Here is a 14,494-nt window from a genome sequence, read left to right as displayed (position 1 = left end):
CACCACGGCCTGCAGCTGAGAGCCAAAGAAATATTGACATTATCCACAAAGTTAATGGGGCCCAACAGTGGTGAACTTGAGCACATAGCTCAGAGGCTTCATATACACTCTGTGTGGGGTCCACTGCCAACTTCTGGCTTCTGAGTATCCTGAGAAATTCATTTCCACATGAAAGGTGTTTTTGCCCGCCTAGTTTGTCACAGTCTTCGAACTGAAGCAGGAGGAAGGGTGAGAATGGCCTGAGATTCTTTAGAATATACAGGCCTCTCAGCATGGCAGTCTGGCATGCAATGGACAGCGGGCATGAGCGAATGGGTGTTCAATAAGCAGAAGAACTTCCCTCTTGAATGTCCCCTTCAGGTGAGGGGACAACTGAAGAGAGGGGATTCTGAGAAGCCCTGGGAACAGGAATTTCTGGAGGTTCCCTATTACTTCTGGATGTCAGATAGGGTGTTCAGCTTTGCTCATGACTTCTTAGGCTCTGGAGGGATGAAAAACAACTCCCTTTACTCTGTATCAGAGTTCCCATGCTACGAAGCTCTGACAGAGAAGTCCTGGATTGACTGTGTGGCCTTGGGCACATAGGTTGACTTGTGCTTCAGGCTCCTTGTCTGTCAGAAGGTTAGACAATAGTCTAGTCCAGGCAGGCTGTACAGAGTTTATATACACAAAGCATTTTCAGAAGGGTTCCAGAAAATGGTAAGCCCCGAAAACAGCAGTTGTAAAATGAGCTATGGCTAAAAAAATTTTTTGCATTGAAAGAGCTAAACAATATCCACTCGTCTTCCTGGGTCCCTGGTGCACATCCAGGAATTGTGTAGACATTTGCTCTCAGAACCAAGGAGTTTATTGGGCTTACTTACAGTAAGAGCACAGGAAGAAATTACCAGAGTGTGGGTGCATCCCTTCCCAAAGGCCTCACTGGAAAGTCTTTATCCAGTGGGAACTGGGGTGGGGGGGGGTCTTTTCCACAGCCACACAGATGGTTCTTCTAGTCTTTGTAGGCCTGCATCTTCTACCCCCACCCACTGCTCCTGCATCTGTAGTCAGGACCCAGGTGCACACATCAGGTGGTAGCAAGCTGCTGGTGAGGCACCATCCCAGTCCCTCCTCTTATGAGGGCATGTAAGCAGTCAAGAAGTCCAGCTGGGGTGATTGTTTGGAAGGAACACAGTTGAACTCCTGAAGATGGAAGACTGTCACCTATACCAGGGTGGCAGGCTGTCTGGCTGAAGACCGCATGGAACACCAGGGTCACTGTGTGGTAAAGAGTTGTGTCGAGGGAGTAGTAGCAGAAAGGGCCACTAGGGGGTGTGTTGTCTGTCTCTGGTCCTGTGTCTCTTGTGTGGATGCCTTTGACTGCCAGGATGCAGCTCTGAGCAGCGGTTGAGGTGGCTGTTTTATGGGGATGCAGCCATGAGCCATTTGGCAAGAGGCTGTTTTGGAATTTGATCAGCTGAGTGGGCTGGATGAGGTCTGCTGTGCCTTCCCGTGATTTCTCAGCTTCACTCAACCCCGATAGAACAGTCTTCAGCTGGCAAGGCAAGCCAGCAGATGCACGAGGCTTTTCTTAAACTCCTCTCTGAGCCAACTTAAAAGACACCTCAAGAGCGGGTAACCCCGCCTCTATTTTCTGGCTTGAGAGCTTTTGCATACAGACGCATTTCAAATCTTGTGCTAACGATCGATCAGATGAAACCTGTAGGGACTGAGGAGCTTCTCACCCAGGTATGGGAGAGTGGGGCTGGGAAGATCAGTTGGTGAAGTCCTTGCTTCGGGAAAATGAGTTGGATCTACAGAACCCACATGAAAAGAAAAAACTAGATATGGTGGTGTGTTCTCACCCCCAGCACTGAGGAGTCAGAGACAATGGAAGACTGGGCCTCACTGGCCAGCCTACTAGATGAGCTCCAGGCCAGTGAGAGCCCTTGTCTCAAAAATAAACCAAACCAAACCAAACAAAAAAAAAAAAAAAAAACCAAATCCAAGGTGGGTGGCTCCTGAGGAGAAATTCTTGAGGCTTATTCTACCCTTCATTCTCACACACAGGTACACACACATGCGTATGCTAGTGCACACACACACAAAGTGCTATAGTAGAGAGACAAGTGCTCAGGTGTTCAAAATGAGCACAGTGAAACGCAGTTTGGGCTCAATTTTGTGATAATAGGCAGACTCAGGTTATTAAAAAACAATCCACGCTAATTAATGACAGTTACACACCGGCAGCACAGTCTCCCCACCCCCAAGGCTACTCCCAGGAGTCTGTCAACATAGTTCCCTGCAGTTTGCTGCCCCCTGCTATCCCGTATGGCTAGCCTGCCAAGACTGGCCGCCACTGGCTCTAAACCCTAGGGCCATTAAATGAATACTCCAGAGGCTTGTAATTTATCAGCCAGATTTATAACAGTAAATCCTCAACCCCCAAAATGCCCACACAAAGAACTCAAAACTCAATTGAGATAAATACAAGTTATACGCCTAGATGAGACAAATATACCCTCTATTACTCTACTGTTCTATGATATCCAGAGCAACCTGTGACTCTTTCAAGCCACGTGGATCAGGTTCATCTTTTTCCTCCATTTTCTCTCTGCCTCCTTTCAGCTGTCTCTTGTCTCCCTCTCTAAAACTTTCAACCCTGCCTTCTTTTTCCATTGCCCAACCACAGGCTCTAGCCTTATATTTCACATGACCTCACCTGCGTACGGACAACAATGTACACTCTGGAGCTTTGGTCTATTGATCCTTAGCTCACAAAGGCCAACCTTTCAGTCATCTGTTAGATTAGTTCAAATGCTTATTGGGGAGCAACTAGTCAGGCACTGGTTTAGGCCATGAGACTTTAGCAGCAGCAGCAGCAGCAGCATCAACAACAACAACAACAACAAAACAGAAAGCAAGTTCATGCAGACCCATCCTACTTGGATAGGGCTTAGAGAATAAGAAGGAGCCACATCCAGGGAGCCTGTAATCAGGACCTGGACAGGATGATGAATGGTTCCTAGGAATTTACCTCTACAGCAGACACTGCCTTCTGGGTTCTTTACAAAGCACCTGCCTCTGAGCACACTCCTGGCTGTTTAGGCCTCCTTGGGAATTAGATATACCTAAGCTCAACTCCAGGTTCTGAGACACTGAGGGACACAGCAGTCTGTGATATTACAGAATGGCCAAATCTTAGGGATTTATGGAGGAGTTATTTTATACAGTTCTAGAAGCTGGGAAGGCCAAGGTGAAGAGTCTTCATGCTGGGCCATCTCATAACAGTTGGAAGAGTGAGAAACATGCCTGTCCATCAGGCAGAGCATGTGAACTATCCAAGCCCCAAACTCCATTCCCAAAGCAACGAACCCACTAAGGAGCATTAACCTCTCACAAGGGCCCTGACCTCTCACCTCTCAAAGGCCCCACTTCCTACTTTCCAATTCTGTTTTGTTGGTGACTAAGTCCCCCACATATTCAGGGGACACATTCTAGACATAGCAGAGAGCTTTGGATTCTCTCTCTCTCTCTCTCTCTTGTTTCAGGACATGGTTTCAGTCATCAAGTCTGGAACTCAAGAACACTGTGCATGGAGCTACAGACACTGTCCTCTTTTTGGGAATTGTGACAGTAGTGAAGGAGCTGTTGCTACCTCCTCAGATAGCCTCACACCCCCTTAGAGAGGCAGGGGTGAAGCAAGGAAACCCTGTGGCTTCCTTAGTCAACTTATATTAAGCCCATTCTATGTGGGATCTTGAGTCTCATGTTTGAGATCAGTACTTACCAACTGCCTGACCCATGGGCAGCACTGTGGTCCAGCTATCCCCACTGAAAGGATTCTGGTCAGCTCAAGTGTAGTGAGCATGGCTGTAGCAGGCCTTGTCCTCTCCCATCCCCTCTGCCTTGCTAAAATTAGATTACATTCCTAAAGCTAGCCCCAAGGTCTATTCCTTTATTTGACCACTTCTTCCCCATGAGGATGACCACTAAAGTCCAGCTAGCAGAGTATTAAAGTCTAGCAATCCAAAGCCCTCTTTGGCTCACCCAACTAACGTGCCCAATTAAAATTAAAACCTCATCCTAACACAGGGTTTTCCCTTGTATCTTTATAAACTAGCATTTTCCTATATGTCACATCTGTCTCCTCTCTATCCAGAGGCAGTCCTTTGTCCCACTCCAGGACAAATACTCCTCTTCCCTCTCCCTTGTTCCCTTCCCCTTCTCCCTCATCCTCTACATCCTGTCTTTGTCTCTTATTCACTGCACTCTGTCCCTCTGGGGCAAATCAATCTCCTCTGTACTGAGAACTTGGTCTTGGAGGTCTTGAGCCAATACTATTCTCTCTTACCCACCTTAGGAGAGGGCCCAAGAGCCCTGGTTGTCAGAGGTACCAGATTTCTACTCATACTTTGCCACCCTCTGCAGGGTAGAGCCAGCAACCAGGCAGTTGGTTGGCCCCCTGACAGTTCTCATGAGGTAGGCCATGCAGGGGAACTGATACAAACAGAAGACCCTACTCTCTTGTCTCACCTGGGAAGGAGACAACTTCAGTTTCCATAGTAAAAGAAACCAGGAATACATGTACATCCTGCCCCATTCTCTTTCCAGTACAGTGAAGTCTCAGTCTAGGGACTGCCAAGTCCCACCTTCAGTGATGTAAAAATCTGTACTTCATAGAATCAGACAAAGCTGCAGTGATGTGTCTCATCTGCTTAACAGACCCTAGCTGTCTGTCTGGAGAGAGTCACTTTGTGCCAGGCTCCTTTAACCCAGAAACCCCCCAAGCAGCTGCCTTTGATGAGCCTATGGCTCCAGCTTCTGTTATGTAAATAGATGCTCTGTGTGGCTGCTGGTGCTGGTCATTGCTTTTGACTGAATGGGGTTTGTTCTCCTGGGACTTGCACAATCAACACTCATTGAACATCACACAAGGCACATACCCAGGAGCTGAGACACAGTGGAGACACAACAGATTCATGTGTTCTGGTGGGGACCCACAGCTGGAAAGTTGTAGGATTTTAATGATCCTGAGAGATAATTGACAGAACACAACACACACGTGACAACAGGTCAGCAGCATTGGTTATGGCCACAGCAATTGCAGCACAAAACTGTCAGACAGCATGCAGCCCAGAAAGCCAAGCTCAGAGTCCTCAGGGTGGTCTGCCTCAGGGCAAGAGGAAAAAAGTTCCACAAACAACAGCATCCTCAGAGCCACTGAGAAAAGTGTGGGTCATAGAGGTCAAGCAGGGGGCAGAGGCCAAGGACCTTAAGCAGGAAGGCAAACAACTCAAAATAGCTTCAGGAAGTCCCTGAAACCAACCAGATTCACTAGAGCACTCCCTGCCAGTGTAAGCAATAAAAACAGCCAGTCCCTCTCAGAAGAGCAAGGCCAAGCAGCAAAGAAGACTCAGACCAAACCAGCTACCTGGAAGAAGCAGAAACCAGCTGAACTGCCTGAAAGAGACTTAGACTGAGTCACTTGGAAAGGATGCTCCCCAACCTGTTGGGCTTTCTGTAGGCTGTGCAGTGTGCTTCAGATTACCAGCTTTGTGATCTGGCAACCATGGTGGGCTGGGTTTTGGTGATGTAGTTATCTTTGAGTTATTTCTGTTTCTGTACCTACCCCTTACCTATATTCCTGGAAGTAGCCCCAATAAAACTCATTGGTTCATTAAGTTGAATCTGGGGAGCTGGGGCTGGAAAGAGAACAGAGATCAGGGACAGTGTCACAGGTTGGATAAAGTCTCCATCTCCTGCCCTCCCTCCATATGAATGTTCTCAGCCTTACCCTCTTCCCTCCTGCTGATGCTTGTTATTTTATGGTCATTACTGATCCTCTGTCCTGCAGCCTCTCAGCCCCCTTTGCACATGCTACTTGACATGGTCTGAATGTGTCCTCACAAAAGCAAGCAGTAGAAAACTTGACTCCCAACATAACAGTGTCATGATTAGGTGCCTAACGGAACGTGTTTATTCTTACACATGGCTACTGTAAGAGAGGTCAGACTACTAGGTCATGTTCTTATTTTCTCATCATGCCATCTTCTGTCATTGGGTGATGTGGGCACAGACCTTTGCTAGATGCAGGCTCTGTACCTTGGACTTCCGTGCCCCTGAACTGTAAGAAATACATTTCTGTTCTGTGTGACCCAGTCTTCAATGTTCTGAGCTATAACAACACAAAACAGACCAAAGCACTGTCTATTCTGGCTTCTTATGTTCTTCAAAGACATTTTATTGAACCGTAGTTGGTCCTATTTCCGATAAGAACAGAGAGAAAATTCTTATTGTTAACTCCACCCACAATGCAGAATGTATATTTCTTTTGGTTGTTTTTAAGGTGATCTTTTAACAAAACATGAGTGAGTTTTCAGCAGCAGTTTAACTATGATACTCCTACTTGGTGAGATTTTCATTGAATTACTTTTCTCAAGTCAGCTCTTCTTGTCGATGCCTGTGGTTGTTTGAATAATGATCCCCAAATATGCTACGTTCCAGTCCTCAGAGCCCAAAATGTATCACCTTGCATGTTGAAAGGGACTTTGCATATGTGCCTAATGAAAGATCTTGGAATAAAGGGATAATCCTGGAGTATTTAGGCAGGCCCAATGTCCCAAGGAACCAGAACCAGATGGAGGGAGCAGCTGTGCACTGGCCAGCAGGGGGTCCCCTAGGTCCTAGGAAAGGTGAGGACACTAACTTCATCTTTTGGAGGACTCTGGAAGCTGTCTACTTTGAACATGAAATCACCCCCAAAGGCTTATGTTGCAGGCTTGGTCTCAACTGCTGCTGCTGCTGCTACTGAGAGGTGACCAGATTGTGAGGGTGTTCCTTCATAGAAGGATTGACCCAACAATGAGTCTGTAGCTGAAGGAACTGTCAGGAAGTAGGGCTGGAGAAAGTAGATCTGGGGAGGCGGGGCTTGTGTCTTTGAAGGGTGCTTCTTGTGTTGGGCTTCCTCTTGTAAGCCCTATTTCCACTGTGATGTTTTTCTCCACCACAAGTCCAAAAGCAATGGGAACAACCAACCAAGGACCATTTTGCAGATATCTTTGTCACCGTGACAAAAAAATTAATACATTTGCTGATGACTTGATTTTAGACTTCTGATTTTCACAGCTGTAAGTGGATGAATTTATGTTGTTATAATCTCTGTGTTTGTGGCAGTTTGTCAGAGCAGACATTGGGAATTAATGCAGGCAGTTATAAATATTTGTTCAAGGGACTAATTGATAAGCCTCTGAGGAAGCTGAGGTTGCTCAATATTAATGTTTTTGTAATAATTAGTGAGCAAGAGCTTCAGTTTTTTATAGTCCTTTGGTTTGTTATACATGGCAGGAAATGACAACCCTTCAGAAGCCAGCTGGAAGGTGAGGAAGGGGTGTGGCATGTGAATGCTAATGTTATAGATCCTCTGGTCCATTGAACACATGCAGATGGGACTGACTTAAGGAGCTCATTAAGGTGATCTGAGAGTCAGATTTTCCTTGCTTTGTGGAATCAACCTTTCTCCAACACCTGTCTTACAAAACGTAGCTCAGCCTCCTGGAGTCAGAAAGTCAGGGAGTTTTAAAAGGATGACCCTAGAGAAATCAACTCAACCTGGAGTCATGGAAACTTCCATCAAGATATTGTATGACTAAATATCAGTATCAGGAATGAGCTCACACCATGGTTGGGGGTCAGTCCTAGCTCATTTGACCTTGAATTGCAGGACCTTCCTCACTGTGCTATGGTGGCTTGGTGGAGGGCCAAGCCTTGAAAAGGACCTACTGCTGGCCCTGTAACCTTTCCCAGCTGCCCAGCTGGCTATTGGACAAACAGGTGTGTCTCCCTGCATTAACCCACTTGAAGAATAAACCTCTTGCCTATTGTCTTGATTGTTTTTATAATGCTGTGAAGAGATATTGTACTGGATAGTTTTATGTCAACTTGACTTAAGATAAAGCCATTTTGGAGGAGGGAAACTCAATTAAGAAAACACCTCCATAAGATGGGCTGTCCACAAACTTGTAGGGCATTTTCTTTTCTTTTCTTTGTTTTGTTTTGTTTTTTAGAGACAGGGTTTCTCTGTATAGCCTCGGCTGTCATGGAACTCACTTTGTGGACCAGGCTGGCCTCAAACTCAGAAATCTGCCTGCCTCTGTTGGGATTAAAGGCATGCGCCACCACTGCCCAGCTGGGCATTTTCTTAATTAGTGATTGATGGTGCAGAACTCAGACCATTGAGGGTAGTGATATTCCTGGGCTAGTTGTCATGGGTTCTGTAGCAAATCAGCTGAGCAGGCCATGGGAAGCAAGCCAGTAAGCAGCACCCCTCTATAATCTCTACATGATCTCCTGCCTCCAAGTTCCTGCCCTGCTTGAGTTCCTGCTCTGACTTCCTTTGATAATGTATAAAGATGTGGAAGTATAAACCAAATAAATCTTGTCCTCCCCAGTTTGGTTGTGATGTCTCATCACACCAATAGTAGCCATAACTAAGACAAATCGGTACCAGCAGAGTGGGGTATTAATATAACAGACTTAGCCGAGTTTGGGGGAGAATTGTGGAAGGACTTTGGAACTTTGAGCTAGAAAAGCCATTGAGTGTTGACAGCTCAGTGGGATGTTCTGTGGGAACTTGAAGGATAAAAATGTTGAAAGAAATACAGAGGAAAGAAACATGCCTTGTGATATTCCAGAGGGGAGTTTGTGAGTTACTCAAAATCTATTGGGCCATTTGTTATTTTGAGTTAAAAAAAAATCTGTGTTTCTGATTAGCTGGGTCTGAAGAGTCAGCTGTGATGAACAAGAGATCAGAACCTCTGAAGTAAAACCTTTGCTTTACTGGGGCAATGGATGCCAGCATGCGGGAGCTAGGAAATGAATGTTAATTAAGAAGAGACCAGCATGATTGAGGTGAAATCTTTTGGGAAGTGTTTTCTCAAAATCAAAAGGCTGTGTTCCAGAGACAGCCAAGGTTGTACCTCATACTTTCATCTAAACTTGGTAGTGTAAGAGTCACCCAGGTGGTACTGATTTTGAAGGCCTGAAGAGGTCATGGAGAGTGGCCGAGGTTTGGCACTGTGTGACAGGGCTGGAGTCACTAAAGAGAGCCCTGGAGAAGGTATTAGTGAAAGTGAAGCCTAGCTGTAGCAGAAGACCCCAACGTTTTGGAGATGCTAGTATCCTGGGATGACTATCAAGGACAGCAGTAGGTATGGAGCCAGATTGAGCCTAGGAGATAATTTGTGTGTGTGGAGCTGACTGAATACATGACCGTCATGGCAAGAAGAGGACAGAGCCAGAGAAGTGATCCAGGCCCTTTGGAGGAGACCACAAGATGGTGAGTGTTTTCTAGATATTGGATACTGACGTATTCACACAGTTGGTGTTGGCATGAGGACCTCCCAAACCTCTGACATCACATAGATGACAGTGTGACCTACAGACCTGTTACCAAGACAACAGCTACCATATTCCCAGAATCCACTTGGCTCACCTCCCACCTTTACCTGCGTTGTCATTTACCATATAAATAAAGGGAATGCCCCTCTCTCTCTCCCTCTCTCTTCTCCCCCTCCTCTCTTTCTGCCCTCACCTTGTCTCTCCCTTCCAATAAAACCTCTTCCACGTGGAACTGTCTTGGCCTAGTGTGCTGTTGAGACATGACCCGCCATTCTAACACATCAGTTGGAGTTTAGTTTTGCTTTGACTGTGCCCTGGTTCTGTCCTCTTGAAGTAAGGATGTATTTAACTTATTTTTGATTTTATAGGAGCTCACAGTTGAGAGACTGGATGTTTAAAGAGGTTTTAAAAGAGACTTTGGATTTTTAAAAAAGAGATTGAATTTTAAAGTGTTTGAATTTGCAAAGACTGAGACTTTTTAAGTCTGTAAAATGTTTTCTATGGTGATATTGATATTAAGGTGTCATTTTGAGGATGAACAAGAAAGAAAAGGTTGTGACTTAATGATGTGTTTGTTTGTCAAGTTGACAAGGGGTCAGTTGTGCTGGATAGTTTTAATGTCAACTTGACACAAGATAATGCCATTTGTGAGGAAGGAACCTCAATTAAGAAAATGCCCCCATAAGATGGACTGTGGGCAAACCTGTAGGGAATTTTCTTAATTAGTGATTGATAGTTGAGGGGCCCAGCCCATTGTGGGTAGTGATATCTCTGGGCTAGTTGTTCTGGGTTCTGTAGCAATGCAGGCTGAGCAGGCTACTAGGAGCAAGCCAGTCAGCAGCACCCCTCCAAGGCCTCTGCATCAGCTCCTGTCTCCAAGTTCCTGCCCTGCTTGAGTTCCTGTCCTGACTTCCTTTGCTAATGAACAGTGATATGGAAAATGTAATCCAAGTAAACCTTTCTCCCCCAGGTTGCTTTGGTCATCATGTGTCATCATAGCAATAATAACCCTAACCAAGACAGATACCATGACCAAGGCAACTTATAAAAGAAAGCACTTAATGTGGGATCATGGTTACAAAAAGAGAACCCATGACCATCGTGGCAAGAAGAAAGGCGGGAGGCAGGTAGCATGGTGCTGGAGCCTTAGTTGAGATCTTACATGTTGAGACAACAACCAGGAGGCAGGGGAGAGGGGAGAGGGGAGAGAGGTTGAGGGAGAGAGCAGGAGAGCAAAGACCTGGAACGGCTTAGGTTCTTGTAACTTGATAGCCCATCCCCAGAAACACACCTTCTCTAAGACCATACTTCCTAATCCTTCACAGACAGTTCCACCAATTGAGGACTAAGCATTTGAACAAACCTATAGGAGTCATTCTTCTCCAAAACACACCTACTTTACTTGGTCAGTATTCTCTCCTTGAAAGTGAGAGCCACCTCTGTAATTAGGAATGCAGACTATCTTATTCCCATCCTTCAACCCCCAACCTTTAGCCTCCACACCTTCTAAAGTTCCTCCTTTGGTTTTTCTTTTGTAAGGAGTGTGAACACCATAGCAGCAAGGTCATTCCAGACCTATTTCTAGGGACCAAGAAGAACTGATCGCTTATGGCTGCTGGGCACTAAACCACAAGAATTTTCTAGGGGTCTTTGTCCTTGTCTCTAAGGCTTACTGGTGGCTGTTGGGTGTTGTTGACAATTCTTTGTTCAGAGCAGAACTCCATCCCAAGCTCTCACTTCACACTCAGTCCTTGACTCTACCTATAGCCTCTCTGTGGGTATAAACAATCCCATGTTTCTCAAACAGGCAATTCAAGGCTTTCACATGATTGGCTAGTGGGTAGCAATGATGCAGTCACAGCTACAGGCTTTATGGGAGCTTCCAAATGAAGTGATAATTATCAGCTACAGAATCTCAAGGTTGGTTCCTGGAGAAAGCAGTTGGGTCTCCCCTCATCCCTGAGAAATAGCTGTGGAGCCAGATGCTCAGCATAACAGAGCATATACATGAGATTCAGACGACCATGTGCAAAGCCTAGGGAGACTGTGCAGCAGGGTGAAAGCTGATCTTTTAGGCAATAACTACAAAGCAGGAGAGTAAGAAATGGGAGTTTTTCCTGTGGAGTCACACCGCTTTGGTGTCTGCACCAGCTTTGTGGCCCCTCATGTGCTCAGATGGTGATGGAATGATTTTAATATTCTCATCTCTTCAACTTTTAAATGCCGCCTCAGGTTTTATTAAGGGCACCGTGTGGGAACACATATTAATTTGGTGCTTGCCCTAGCAACCAGATGCAGGTCAGGTTCAAGGGGATATGTTTAGCTACAGAGTAAAGCAAACAGCTCTAAGATCATCATTTTAGCTTGATGGGTGATAATTCCATGTTAGCATTTAAAATCATTTCCTTAATTTAGTTTTAAATGTTTGGTCCGCTCCCCCCACCTTAAGAGGCCAAGAATGAAATGGAAAAGAGAATGTATTTGCTCTTTTAAGTGTTTTATTATTTTTTAACCTTTTTATTGGTTCCTTGTGAGTTTCACATCACGCACCCCAATCCCAGTCATCTGCTCCTCCCCTTGTGCCTACTCTCCACCCTTGCAACCTTTCCCTCAGCAGAGAGAAAAAAAATCTTGTTGTGGAAGCTGTAGTGTGTCACAGTGTGTCCCACATCATACCCTTTTTTGTCCACATTTCTTTGTTTTCAAATGTTCATTGAATGATTTTTTGGTCTGGTTCAAGGCCTCTGGCTTCTGCCACTCTACTGATACTAGAAGCTCGGTGGGACTCCTCTCAGATAGTCTGCTGTTGTCCTGTGTCATGGAGATACAGGAGTTTAGGCCCCTTCATGAACTCCAGCAGTTCATCAAGGGGTAGATGTTGGGGTGGACCAATTCAAAGTCTTAGATTTGGGCCTGAGAGGTATCTGAGCTGGTCAGCTCACTGCCTCTCCCACTCTCACAACCTCGAGGCCATCTCTGCCACCAGGGTCAGCTCTACTCTGCTGCCCAGGCTAGGTGCAGGGCCTGCTCTTCTGAGTGTTGCAGCTGTGAGGGACATGGACAGTTCTTCCACTCTCATGACCATGGGGCCAGCTCTCCTGCCTGCCATAGATGGCAAGGGACAAGGAAGGGAAAGGGAGGGGAGGGAGCCTGCTCTCCCAAGTGACTCAGCAGGTGATGGGCAGGGCCCATTCTGCTCTCATGACCTGGTCAGGGTCAACTTTCCCACCTGCTGCCAGTTGTGAGGGCAAAATGGAGGGTGGGAATCTCTCTCTTGCCAATGCCATGACACAGCAGACAAGAGGCAGGGTCAGCTCTCCTGAAACCTCCACAACCAGGGCCAGCTTTACTGTGCTGCAGCAGATGAGGGCAGGGCTCTGATCTCTCCTGCTCCGGTGACCTCAGGGCCAGCTCCTCTGCCTGTTGTAGGTGGCAAGGGAGAAAGGGGGACATCTCTCCTTCTCCCATGTTACCACATAGCAGACAAGAGGCTGGGCCAACTCTCCCACATTCATACTCTCTGGGGGATTGGCTCACCCACAATGTCAGGTCTGCTCTCCTAAGAGCTGGATAGGGGCAGAGTTTTTTCTCCTGTTATCATGTCCCCAGGGCCAGCTCTCCCACAATGTCCAGGCGAGGGTGCACCAGTTCTGCACAGCCCTCAGACATCAATATGTACCAGGAGAGTAGCCCAGTTCAGGGGCATCCACGTGGCCTTTTTGTAGTAACAGATCCCTACTTCTGCAGGGCCACAGACTCAGACGTGGTCCCTGGTGGCAGCAAAAGAACTTGAACTTATGAGGCATCACTGGCTACTCACATCAGGCTTTCTTCATGACTCTTTGAGTCTCTAGTTCTGCCTCTTTTCATTGTGCCCTCCCCGCCCCCCCCCCCCCCCATTCTTCTGTCTGTCTCTCCAGTAGGCAGCTTCCTGGCAGAGACTGAGTCTTCCTTCATGGCCCTCTAGTGCCCTCTACTGGGGAAGCTTCACATTGCACCCTCTGAAAAGGAAGCTCATTGCTGAGCCAAAATCGATGTCCAGTATGGCCAGAAGAAAAAAGATTGTTAGTCTATCTCCAGTACTTCGTTATTGAGCACCTACTGTGTGCAGATAGGATTCTCAGTACTGAGGGCTGAGTGATGGAGACCCTGGGCCAGAGTGTGTGAGTTCTAATCCCAGAAGGGGAATTAGGGAAAGGGATAGCTGTTCGGAGAGTGTGGTGGTGAATGCCTTTGGGTGAGGCAGGATCCAGATTTGGGTTTCAGAGCATTGACACTGAACCTGAAAGACAGGAAAATGTCACAGGATTGGAGCGTTAGGAAAACTTGAAACTACCACTCTGAAATTCCAGAACTGCCCAGTGCCCCAGACTGTGTAAGTAGGAGCAGATAATTGATTTAGTCTTTTATTCTGTGTTGTATACTTCTGTTATGCAGAGATGTAGTTTCAAACCATGTTTAAACTATGTCTGCATCTCCGTGGTGGATCCTGGAGCTTTATGAGTGAGAATTCTGAGTTTTCCAAGTGCTTGTTGTGCTTGGCGGTCAGTGAATGTGCATAATCAGAGCTGAATGCCCACAGTTCCCTCCTCCGTGTCCCTGTGCTTGCCAGGAACACTAACCAGTCACTCTTCCTCCTCTGTCACCTGTTTTCCACCTTGTGTGAGAACCCCAGTCTTGAAGCCAATGAGTCGGTCCTTTGGTTCCATCCTTGAAGGTCACCAAGTGCCTGTCCCCAAGAAAAGCCTGTGATTACAAAGTCTCTTTTCTCTTGCCTTCCTACACTCTCATGGAATCTCTTCTAATAAGTGTTCACTTCTCAAACAGCTGCTACAGAGAAGGCTGAAGCCAATGTCCTGCTCAGTATTAACCAGTGGGAGGTGGTACAAGGTGCCACTTAAGGAAGGAGTGCTTATAAAAGGGAATCTCATGGTGTTAACTGTAACATCAACTGCTAGAAGCTGGAAGAGGGGAACTGTGAGGAAGAATGGGTGGCTTTTAGTCCACTGGTGGCTAGGTTGGTTGAAAGCAAACAGCACTTGCTTTCCTGCACCCCCTTCCCCCGTGTGTGTGTGTGTGTGTGTGTGTGAGAGAGAGAGAGAGAGAGAGAGAGAGA

The sequence above is a fragment of the Mus caroli genome, chromosome 16 (assembly GCF_900094665.2).
Source record: "Mus caroli chromosome 16, CAROLI_EIJ_v1.1, whole genome shotgun sequence".
Classification (NCBI taxonomy): Eukaryota; Metazoa; Chordata; class Mammalia; order Rodentia; family Muridae; genus Mus; species Mus caroli.
The sequence above is the reverse complement of the archived record's forward strand: the minus strand, read 5'-3'. Positions refer to the sequence as shown.